The following is a 12,444-nucleotide window of genomic DNA, read 5'->3' as shown; positions in this document are numbered from 1 at the left end:
ATCCCCAACAAACAGGTTTCCCTTTTTTATTAAAAAAACACACAATGTTTCTATATCGCGTCAGTTGCTCATTATGCTCCCTTACGACAACATAACCCATAATCTTTTAATCGGGAACAAAAATGTTGTGCACTCTTGTTTATTTGTGGTGCAATTTAAATGGTAAAATATACAGCGTGTTTTTTGCAAAAACAGTCGGGTGCACTACACAGTTCTTCCAAAAATTCAGTAAATGTATCAATCAGGATTGTTAAGACAAACTAAAGATGATTTCGCGGAATCTTTGTTCCCCATAAGTCGCTAAAATTGTTCTAAGTCCTTCTTTGTTAAGGAAAATAAACAAGAAACTGGGGAAAAATCCCGGCCAATCGATGAATGCCATCACTGATAGCATGAACGTAGCTGTTCAACTATCCATCGTGCCATCAATGGATATCCTTGGAACCAAAGCTATGCACGCCCCAAGAGATTTCTTCTAACTCCGTTAAACAAGGAAAAAAGGTTCACCTGAACCAAGGCTTGGTAAAAGTTTAAAAAAAAGCCTCCCGTAAAAGGTTTTGTCAGTTTCTTCACAAATGATAAAAATTTCCGTCAAACCCAGAAGTATAACTTAAGGAACAATATATGGTTGACTAAAGTCCTTATAAACTCCCTAGGATCATGAAAAGGGGGGGGGGATGTAGAATAGGTGTCCAATGAAGGTCCCCACAGTACTACAATTTCCCTGTTAGCTGGGATATGGAGGGCCTTCTTGACTTTACTAAGTGGGACAATTTATAAGACAAGGGGGACGATTTAGAAGGCAATAGAACGTTTCGGGGGACGTTGTGAGCGTATGGTACGAGGTAACGGTGATATTAAATGTCAAACATTTGTTATTATGTGCTTTTTTTATTAAATGGTTAAGAAATAAAATCACAGAAGTACTTACTTTTTTTCTCAGCTTGGGAACTTTTAGATGACACACTCCTTATTTACAACGGAATATGATCAAACTTGTATAATATCACGTTTGTTTACGTATGTTTGTATAAATATACATGCATATTATTTATTTATTTATCCTTCATAATTGAATTGATATTAATAAATTTATAAATAGTAAAAATCAAAATAGATTAGTTAAGCATGTTAAAATGTAAGGAACATTTTTGAAAGTCATTAACTCGCCTTGATCTCAAATTCTTATTATTTATTGTTTGTATTTATAGATTACCACGTGAGTGCCAGTCGGTTTATAATTAATATACCTAATTAACAGTAAATATAGTTATTTCCATATAATGGTTAAGAAATAAATGATGTAACAGATGCTACAAATTGGATGCCATAAAATAATACCAGTTACAAAAAAAACAACTAATTGATTTGAAGGTCCTTGAAACATCTTCAAAATGATTATCGATATCGGTATTAGAGTAAGGCAAAGGACATCCCCAATTAAACAATAGTGACCTTGAAAAGTTACATGATTATAGGTCCATTAATATTGGACGTCATTTTTATCAAACTGCTCCCCTCTCCACAAAAAAATTGGTTGTGCCACCTCTGGTCGACACCAATTATTAAAAGTGTCGATTTCTGCTCAAAAAGTATTTTGACAACAACAACTACTTCAACTTCAACAGTAACAACGATTATGAATATATCACAGAGGGATCCACAGGCAATGAGTTGGAGGGTTTGCAGTTTTTTTTTTTTTTGCTTATTACTAGGTTTTTTTGGGTCAGGATGAAATTTTTTTTTACCAAGATAGTGGTAAAAATGGTTTTTTATTGATTTATTTTCTTAAAAAAGAAAGGTCATTCGGGCCAATTATGCATCAGAGTTAAAATTAATAATTGAAATTTAATTTTTGATATTTTTTCTTACAAATTTAATTTTTTTGTGAACAATTGTTGGTTTTATATTATTTTCCAAAATATTCAATTTGATAAATGTTTTGCCAAAAAAAAAATTTTTTCTGTGGAAAGCTATAGATTTTTGCAATTTTTTTCAAAAAGTTTAATACCCTAAAGTTAATTTTTGTAACTTTTTCCCCAACAGCCGTGGATTTTGGAGATTCATTTCAAGAAAATTTTATATTCAAAGTTTATTTCAAGAAAATGTTATATTTGATTTTTTTTTTAATAATTTTTTTTTAGTAAATATAAATTTTAAAATTTTTTTCCTACAAATTTAATTTTTGAAATGGAAGGTTCTTATGCATCCACCTTATAGTCCGGATCTGGCACTAAGTGATCCAGCCATGATCTCTCTATAGCGAATGATTCAGTTGGTGAAAAATTCGCCTCAAAAGAAGCTTGTGAAAATCAACTCTCCCAGTTTTTGTCAATAGGGACAGGTTTTTATAAAGGAGGCATTTTGAAATTACTTTCAAAATGGGGACAAGTTATAGAACCAAACGGTGTATACTTTACCTCAATTGGATAATTCTTACTATACTAGAATACAAAAATATATATACACTATAAAGCATTGAAATTAAAGAAAAAATAATCTGAGAAATCATATGAGGGTTAGCCAAAATTTCCACAACATAATCCTTATACCGTCCATACCTCTCTACAGCACTGATATTTATCCTCAGCCACTCTGTCTGACAGATTCTATTTTGGAATAATGCTAGTTATTTCGCTAAATAGATTAAACTACTCAATTTCCTTAATTTTATTTATACGTTTAAAAGTATTAATCAACGTTATAATAAATTTCTTTTTATGTTAAAATTTATTTTGTCTATTCCCTTTATTTTTAAATTACCATATGTGGCCATACCCCCGGCACTTTTCAAAGATAATGTAATTATTTTAAGTCATCTAACATTAATAGGATACTTACAATAAAAACATGCCTGTCCAAAACCAAATCTAGGGGTTGCACCAGCTAATTTGTGCTGTTTAAAGCCAAATTTAAAGCAATGTCATAAACATCGATATGTCGTAAATTGTCTAGTCTAATAGGGGATCAATGAGAAACATAAAGGTCAACAACATAAATATTCTATTACTATTCAAGTGTATGAATTTTCCTTCCATGGATTTTTTATTTACTTGAGTACTTAATGCTCTGTGCTTACAGTGCACAAGGACGTTTATCCCTAACAGAGCTACTTTCTGTCGGGGGGCTCTTTTGAAAGTAAGAATTAGTTTTGGATTAGTCCTTAGACTGATCACCTTATCAGTCTCCTCCCCCCTCCCTTCTTTCAGTCTTTTTTCATCAGTCTGAACTTTTTTCCATTCAACACTTCAAATGAATAATACATCTGTCTTTCAGTCCTAAGGTCCTACACATTTTTATTTTCTTCACTTAAAACTAGAATTAAAGAATATAAGAGCTAAGAAGATTCTGATTGATAGCTACATCGTATAGTACTATGTTCTAGTCACACATCTCCTAGAGGTATCTTGTCTCAAAGATGAGTTAATGAACTATAATTTAACTTCAGCGACTCAAATAACGTAGTTAGTACAAACTACGTCATTTTATCTGTTGTATTTTCTACAAAATACTGATAAAGATCGGTCTTAGGGGTGAAAATTTATTTTGGGATCAGAGTGATAGGACTTTAGTCTACTTAGTTTTTTAGATCCAAAACTAGTAGGAATATCTATTATCTATATTCTTCTCCTAAGGTAGCTCCGATTCAAGAAGAAGCCAGTCACCTAAAGAGTAATGAGATCATTTAAGTAAAGAGATTACGTAACGACACAGTTATTAATTAATCAGTCAATGGTAGGCCAAAAGGAAACCGATACGGGCTAATTAACCAAATAAAAAGGAAGCTATATTACTATTAATAATGCAAAGCCAAGAAAACGTAAAAACACACCACTATAACTATGTTTAATATAATATTAAACACTCTGTTACAAAAATATGTCTTGTTTTAATTCATAATCAATCTCAAATTCAGATTAATTATCCAATCACTAGTATTTATATATGTAATTGTATTATGACATATCAGTTTTTAAATGATTCAATAACCAATAATCTTTCCATTTTGTACATTTTTAGAAACTTTAAAATAACCATTTTTATACAATTTAATTATTTTCAGATATAAAGAGTTACTTACGTTCCTCATAAGATAAAGATATTCCCTTTTCTTGTTGCAGTTACAACACGAGATGGTTGCAACATGTCCTTTCCCTAAAAACATAAAAAAAAAACTATAATCACAAAATGTAAATCGTTATTGTAAAATACAGTGAAATTTAATCATAATCTTTATCAACTATTCTTTAAGGTAATGGATAAAAACTAAATAATTTTTTATTTTAAGTAAAATTGCGTTAGAATAAAAACATATTACAATTTCTTCTTCTTTGTTTGTCAGGTTTATTGATTGTCATTGAACGTTCCTAATAATAATTCATGAATAAAATATTTTTAAATTGAATGTTTTTAACAAAGGCGTTACAAAACTTTGCTGTATAGTTTAACAAATAACTCAATCAGCCAAGTTAATTATAGGTTTTTTAAAAGCATACTAGCAGATCATATTATTTTCATCTGTAGTCAGTCTTGTTCTTTTTCTTGTGTAATTAAAATAGTGAGATAAATATTCATAAAATCTGCAATCTGATGCTAATAACTCTAATTTACATGTTATAAACAAATATCAAACCAAAAATAGTGTTGTGATATTCAAAAAACCTTTTCTATAAACTTATTTTATTTCATACAAAAATGATCCATTGTTCCCGTGTTTTTTTTTCTTGACTGAAAATAAGAAAGCTTGTTTAATGTTTAGTAATAATAATATGACAAGTAATATTTGTCCTTCATAAAAGTAATTGATAATAATACTTTGAGTATAGAACGCGTAGATACTAATTTCATCATATAATAAAAAAGCTTTATGTATACAGTATATTGAGAAAATTGAGAATTATTCCATCATTGATCCTCAATTCTACTTCTAATCCAACAATGGCGTATACTTTTAGCTCCCCAACAACTTTCCAGTGATACTCTCCGTCATTCGTAATAGTGGTTACACTATATAATTAGACAATAATGATAAAAACTTTAGATACTATAGAACACATGGAACAACGTAGTTCAATGCACAACGCGTACATTATAAATTATTCTCTTGAACTCAATGTGCGTAGGTTCGCATCCAGGTTGATACTACGGAAGGAAATATAAGGATTCCTAGATCTGATAGAGTAAATGTAATGTTATAATATTTACTTATTCTTAGTCAGTGCGACTCCATCTGACCAATTAAAGGAATATTAAAAATAAACACTCTTCAGGTTACAACAACAAAATACTCGAACATTAAAAAGTACTTAGGATTGATAACTCATTATGTGTTTGAAATGGTAATTTTCTATGATATGGGATGAGTTATATACAAAGTTAATAGCTGCCAGTTGCAAAAAAAGATCGAAATAACTGCTGTTATAAAATTCGTCTTGAGAAAAATTATTTAAAAAAAAAGGTCAATTGACAAAGATCACAATAGTTAGAATTGCATAATCTAAGCATTTTATTTCCTACAAGATTTTTCTTTCTTAACAGTAAGGTCCATATTGATAATTATTGGATGTATAAAAATCAATACATTAAAGGAAAACTGCTTTTGTATAAAACCATCAATATTAATTTCCTTCTATAGACTTAGAAATCAAAAATAATCAAACTAAAATCACAAAATTATAAATACAATGCTTCCCATATTCACATATACATTCTAAGAATATAAAAACTGAATAAGAAATAAATAAATAAACCTTCTCTTAAAGGTATAAGACATGAAAAATTGTCATTACAAATACGAGTGAGAAAAGACAAATAATTATTTTTTATTTATTTGGCAATCTGAATAGTGTTTTTATTTTCATTTTCCAAGGCTTTAATTCTTGAGAAAAAAATATAGCATTTAAAATAGTAATCAGTGGTGTGTGTGCTCATGAAAGACAAAAAGTGAGACTGTTGATTCGAAGATTTCATCACGAGTTTAGGTGTAAGAAGAATAAAATATCTTTCTATCGTGTAAGGAATATGGAGGAACTACTCCATTTTCGATTCTCAATTTTACTCTCAGTCCAACAAGTCATGATGACATCTTTGGAAAATAAAATACAGAACCCTTTTCAGGTTGCCAATAACAACAGCAAAACTGGCACACTAAAAATACTTGGGATTTTCAACTCTAATTACACACCTAATATAAGTAACTACGTACTTGAAAAATATTTTTATTGTTATAATAGAATGTAATAAATACATAAATAATAAAACCTGTCAAAAGAAATAAAATAAGAAATAAATATATAAATCGCCTTACTAAAACATATCTTTCCACACATTTTTAATTTCCCCTTGCACTAGAAGTTTAAAATGTCCTTGGAAGGAATTACTTTTGTAAGTGTATATATATATATATACAAGTGTGTAAAATATAAGAATATACTATCAAATTCCCTTGTCCATGAAATACAATACTGATGTATATGCTATTATATTTGCATTTCATGTACTGACGTTCAGATTTGTGATGAGCAGGGATAGATTCTCGTAGAGCACACAGAAAAAAAAACGGTAGCGAGACTTTTGGTATTCCTGAATTTAGACCCTTCTTCACATCACCTGTCAGTTTAATGTTTTTTAAGGATAAAAAATATAACGAAATAACGAGGAGACTCATCTACACAAAAAGAAGCATTGACAGATCATTAATTATGCTACAAGAACGAATCATAATTCAATACACCACTGGGTGGAGGTGACCATCAAGAAATCCATATCAATCCTGGAAAACTTGGATGATCGCGGAATCATTAGCATCATGAATTTTTCTATTTATTTGATATTAAAGATAGGCAATAATGCTTACTTCAATAAATAAGTTAACACCACAACGACCAATTAAGGAATCAACAAAAATAAAACACAATTGACCGTTCTCACTTTTCACATCTCTAAACCGTGTCTGTCTCTAAAAAGAATAACATAACAAAAAAAAGGAGAAATGTTGAATATATTTTTTTACATTAATTTAAATAATATATTTACACATACAGCTTTATTTTTCAGAGGCAAATCTAGGAGATAATATACTTTATATTCAAATTCCAGTGATGACTTGAAATAATCATGTTAAACTTCTTTGAAACCAACATCTTATTTTTTTGTAGTCTTAATTTGACACCAATATGGGTCTTTTCAAATATATAATTATTTAGTTATGAGGATGACGTTTTGCTACTTAAAATACAATTTACAAATTTATCAAAAGAAATAATCAAAATAACCTCTGATGGACATAAAAGATAATTCATTGAAGAATACAAATAAATTCCATTCCAAAAACGTTGGATTAGAAACGAAGAGGGTCCAGGGTAGTGGTGGGCACAAAAGCAAGCGAAATATATAAATAGCGGTCTCTATGTATGTAGTTTGGAAGGCTCTCATTTTCTTAATTTTCAAATAAGATTGTGTTTATGTAACTGCAGCATATATGGACACTTAGCATGATAAAACACTTAAATAGATGACCAAAACACCATAGTCTGAGTATAATTATAAGCCATTATATTTTAAATAAGCACTCATTTTTGCGAACGCACTTCATATATAACCAGCTATACTTTTCAATGATCTTAAGGGAAGCAAAATAAATAAATAAACAGGTGAGGGAATTATTCAAGAGCTACAAACATTGCGTTTTCTTTTGAAGTCTTTGTCTGACTTTTTGAATAAAATGTTTTATTCATTCATTTTAACTTTTTATATTCAATAATTCAACTAGGTTCTCTATTTATCTATATTTTTTTGCGTTTACATATATTTAAATATATATTTTGAATTTGATTGATGATGGCTGAATGCCTTTGGCATTATCAGCCAATTTAAAAGTACATCATAATCCTATCCTACAAATATTTTTTTAAAGAAGAAGATAAAAAAATCAATATTTTGTAGTAGAAACCTACTTATATCTTGTTATATGCTATATACACATATAGGTACCATTTCACAATACATTAGAATATTGTATATATTTTACAACAATGACTACACACACATAGAGACAAGTAAGTAGGTATGTAGGCAGTGAGGAAAATCTATAGTTTATGTACATTTATTTATTTATATTGAGTACATAAATTGATACAATATGGAAGAATCCAATTATTTTGATAGATGTTTTATATCTCCTTAATATATTCATTTTCTTTGTTAACACATATTTAGTTCTTTACCTATTGTTAATACAAATAGGGAAGTAACTCATTAATAAGAAAGCTCTGCGTTCCTTCAACAGGTATTATTTTATTTAATATAATCCATAGGTAGAAGTGTAAATTTTAAGCATTTTCGGTATATTATCTTAAAAAAGAAATTGCAAATGGATATAGTAACTGTAGACATACCGAAGCACTGATATTAGAGACGTCAAAACCTACTTAAAGCCAAAAAAACATTTAAACTTGACAATACCTATAGCGAGTGATTAAAAAAAACAAGTTTTTGATCAGCCGGTATAAGTGTGTGAGTGTACAGGTTCAAATTACAAAAGGAACAACTCAGTTAAATATGAATTAGTTTTACTGTTGATACAAAAATGTTTGTATTTTTTTCACATTTTTATGTAGCTAACAGACATCAAGAATTATCTAGAAGCAAATAATCGTGAGCCTCATTTTGTTATCATATACTTTTCATGTATTCATAATTTTATTTTTTATTGCTTTTTTTATATTTGTATAGTATAAAGAGAAATTGTTGAATATTTTGCTATGATTTGATGAAAAATGCAAATGATACGGCAATCTAAAGTTGTGTCCCTCTGGGTTTCAAAGGTAATGTTTTTTTCTTTTTATTATGATTTAAAAATTTGTTTACGAATAGGGATGTATCTTTGGTTTTTGTACTTTTAAAGTATTTATATTAAAATATTCTATAATAATATATTTTATATGATTATTTTATTATTGAGTGTAGAATTGTTCATAAATAGAAAGAAGACAAAGAAGAAGTTATTTCAACCTTTTTAGCAGGACTATTAGTGACCAAATTTATAGCATTTTAGACGAAGCAGACAGTACGTATGAAGAGGGCATTCCCACTTTAGTAAATAATTCTGATACTAAAGTTTTAGCTTATAAAAAGTTATAACATATTCAAATGCTTCATTCACTCCTGAAGTCAACATTCACGTCGTTATTATGATAAATCGATATTTTTACTCTTACTATACTCTCAAAGATGATTTGAGTGATAAAGAATATGAAGTAAAACCACAAATAGTCTATCTGAATCAAAGGTTCACAAATTTTTTACCAGTGGATATTATTGAAGGTGAAAAAGGATATAATATATAACTGATTCAAAGTGAGTTTCAAATTCTATTGATATTCAGTAAATTATTATTATTTTCTTCGAATTTTAGTGTTGATTCTTGGGTTTTTTAAAGGAAAATCTAAGGATTTCATAACACCATGAGTGGCATCATTGTCCAAAACAAATAATCTGTCTTTCATGATCACACACAGACTGTACACTTAGATGTTCTCTCTTCAAGAATGAATAATAATGATTAAAGCTTTGAAAAATAAAAACTGATCAAATTGCCAAATACCAAAATAAACTGGCACATTAAAAAATTTACAGATTTGGCTTTTCATTATAGAGTTGTAAAAAATAATTGAGCAGTGGTTCAAGTTGAATTAAATCAAAAAAATATCATCTGGCTACCTGTATGTTTTACATGATTGTTATTATTTTCTTTTTCTTATTTGTTGTTTCAGTCCCATCATTGCTCAACATACAACTAATAATACATCAAACATAATATGTAGACAAGTTTTAGTATTAAATAATACAAGGAGTAGTCCAATTTTGCGTTAATCATATAGAAAATAACTCTCCAACGAATCATCTGTATTTCTTTCCATTTTTCATACGCACACTCACACGTAAATACTCAATACTTATAGCAATTCATATGACATGTTCTTTAATAAAAACAAACAAACCGGTGTTCTCCATATGCTAAGTAAAAAAACGGATGTGAGAGTTAATTCATTTTTACATAATAGTATGAATATTTTATTCAAATCTTAACATATACTGAAAGTGCATATGAACTATGATATTTATAAGATAGCAATAAAAAAATAAACAGAAACAGTCCTCCTTGTATACAAGCAAACGCCTGTAATATTTCATTGATATGACAACATTGTTATATTTAGATAAAAAGAAATAAAATATATGGTATATGTAAGGAAGCACTGTTTACACATTCGATGCTATATACACACGACAGCGATAGTTCATTAATACGACTAAATTGTTTTTTCCAGGATCACATTTCTATGATATATATCAGGAAGTAAACTAAACCCCATGACTGTTTTAGAATGATGAGTTAAATACAAACTATGAGTTCTAATTAATTTGTTAATCACTACCAACTGATTTCAATCATTTTTTCCTTATTTCTTTTTGGAGTAAATGTAAGATATAACAAAGGGAACGGTATGGTCATTTCTTTTTTATAGTATAAGAAGAAAGGTTGTCAGATGTAGTAAAGAAAGCTATGTAACCTTTATCAAAATTATTGAATATAATGAACAAGAGTTTCTTCTACATATTTTCACAATATTTATTCGTAATATGGATACAATATTAATCACATATATTTGATTACAAAAAGGAGAAGAGGGAAGAAGCCTGATGCTTCGAATCTGTTGATTATGTTCTTCCTTTTCTGTCTTACCAAGGAAGTAAAGGAAAGCACACATACCTACAATTGATTCTTTTATATTTAAGTTATTTGTTTACATATTGTAAATAATATGTAGATAGATGTTTGAAAAGAAAAAAAAAAAAAAACCCTGTTTCCAACACAATTATAAACAAACTCTCAAAAGTAAAGGAAGGCTAAAATCAAATGCATTTAACCAGATTTTTAATCAACTTTATTTCATTATAAATACAAGTATATTATCCCTTAATATACTATGTTTTGTGTACATATTATCTTTTCTGTTCATTTATTATACGTGGGTTCATCAAGAACAAATGAATTATAAGGGATTTTTCTTAATTAACCTTTAGGTAGCTTCTGTCAAAAAATTACTTACGAGTGTTTTTCCGAAAACCGGCATTATTGTTGTGCCGGAGAACTAAGGCATTTAAAACAATGCTATAAAAGATTGCTATTGGAACCGGTACATGCAACAACGGAAGTGTCATAAGCCCCATCTTCTTTGATCCAAAAGAGAGGGTGGTTGCCGACAGGTGCTGTAAGCTCCTGTCTGACCAAGTGATCCTTTGGATGAAAGCTGATGCCAATGGTGTCGAGTTCCTGTTTCAACAAGACTCAGCCCCTCTTACAAGCCCTGCAAGACCCAAAACTTGTTAAAAGAAGAGAAAGTGCCATTTTGGGACTCCCTAAACCTCACCCTCTAACTCACGGATATGAATCCCATGAATTACTTTTTTTGAGGAGTGAGAGAGGAAGGTATTTGCCTCCTCGGAGACATCCATTATCAAGTATTGGGACAAAGTCTCCCCCGTGAACATGGTGAAAGATTGAAAATCTCTTAGACCTCGTATCGAGCGAATGATTGGCAAGGATAGAGGGAACATTGAATTATTTTTTTCTTTTGTATTATAAGAACTTTTTAATAAAAGTTTAAACCTCTTCCTGCTTCTTTTATTAATCAGGATGCAGTTGAAGGCTGTCCAGATTTACCAGAACAACCCTTAATAATGACAGTCGCTTTCATCCTTTGGAGTAACGACTAATGAGTAAGGTACTTATGTCATCAAAAATAAGTATAATCAACTAATAGTTTGACAGAATATTATATTAAAATAAACTAATTGTATTAAATAAGTGCCGTTTGTCCAAATTAAGTAATTGGAAACTGATTTATTCAGGAAACCCCAACATTAAATGAGTATTCGTTGCTCAAGCGTCTAAAAAATTGTGGCTTTACACTCAGTATAACCTAATCATTATATTTTACGTATTTTTTCTGATTTTTTACTTATAGTAGAATTGATTTCATAATAATTTATTTTTCTGGTTAGTCAAAAAGATGGCTCTTACCACATTGTACATTTGTTCAATGCAAACTTTTCCACATATTTATGTTAAGGAAAATGTTTTATTGATGTCTTGCTTAAAATTAAACATGGTAGTTGATGAAATGAAGAGCACAATTTACATAGAAATTGAACTTATTAAATATTAAGAAACTTATTTTGGATGAAGTATAGAGTGGTTACAAACTTACTAGCCTTAGGTATATAATTAGTTTAATAAACCAAGTGATTGAGTTTTTGTTTACCTCTATTTTAAGTTGAGTCTTGTGCATAAAGATTTTTGTAATTTTTATACCAGCCCATATCAAGTGGAAATAAATTACATAATAAAAAAAATGCAAGTTCTGTTATATCAATTTT

General features: G+C 29.2%; 1 protein-coding gene across 1 annotated transcript in view; it reads right to left on the bottom strand.

The window, feature by feature from the left end:
• The window catches only part of Sur (Sulfonylurea receptor), a 128,684-nt gene that overhangs the window by 99,538 nt on the left and 16,702 nt on the right, over window positions 1-12,444 (bottom strand). The window contains exon 2 of the mRNA XM_040724140.2: window positions 4,082-4,155. The gene's annotated coding sequence lies outside the window, so the exon portion shown is untranslated. The remainder of the gene's footprint in view (window positions 1-4,081; window positions 4,156-12,444) is intronic.

This window comes from Lepeophtheirus salmonis, chromosome 13 (genome assembly GCF_016086655.4).
Source record: "Lepeophtheirus salmonis chromosome 13, UVic_Lsal_1.4, whole genome shotgun sequence".
Taxonomy (NCBI): Eukaryota; Metazoa; Arthropoda; class Copepoda; order Siphonostomatoida; family Caligidae; genus Lepeophtheirus; species Lepeophtheirus salmonis.
Note: the sequence above shows the minus strand (reverse complement) of the source record. Positions and strands in the feature narration are given on the sequence as shown.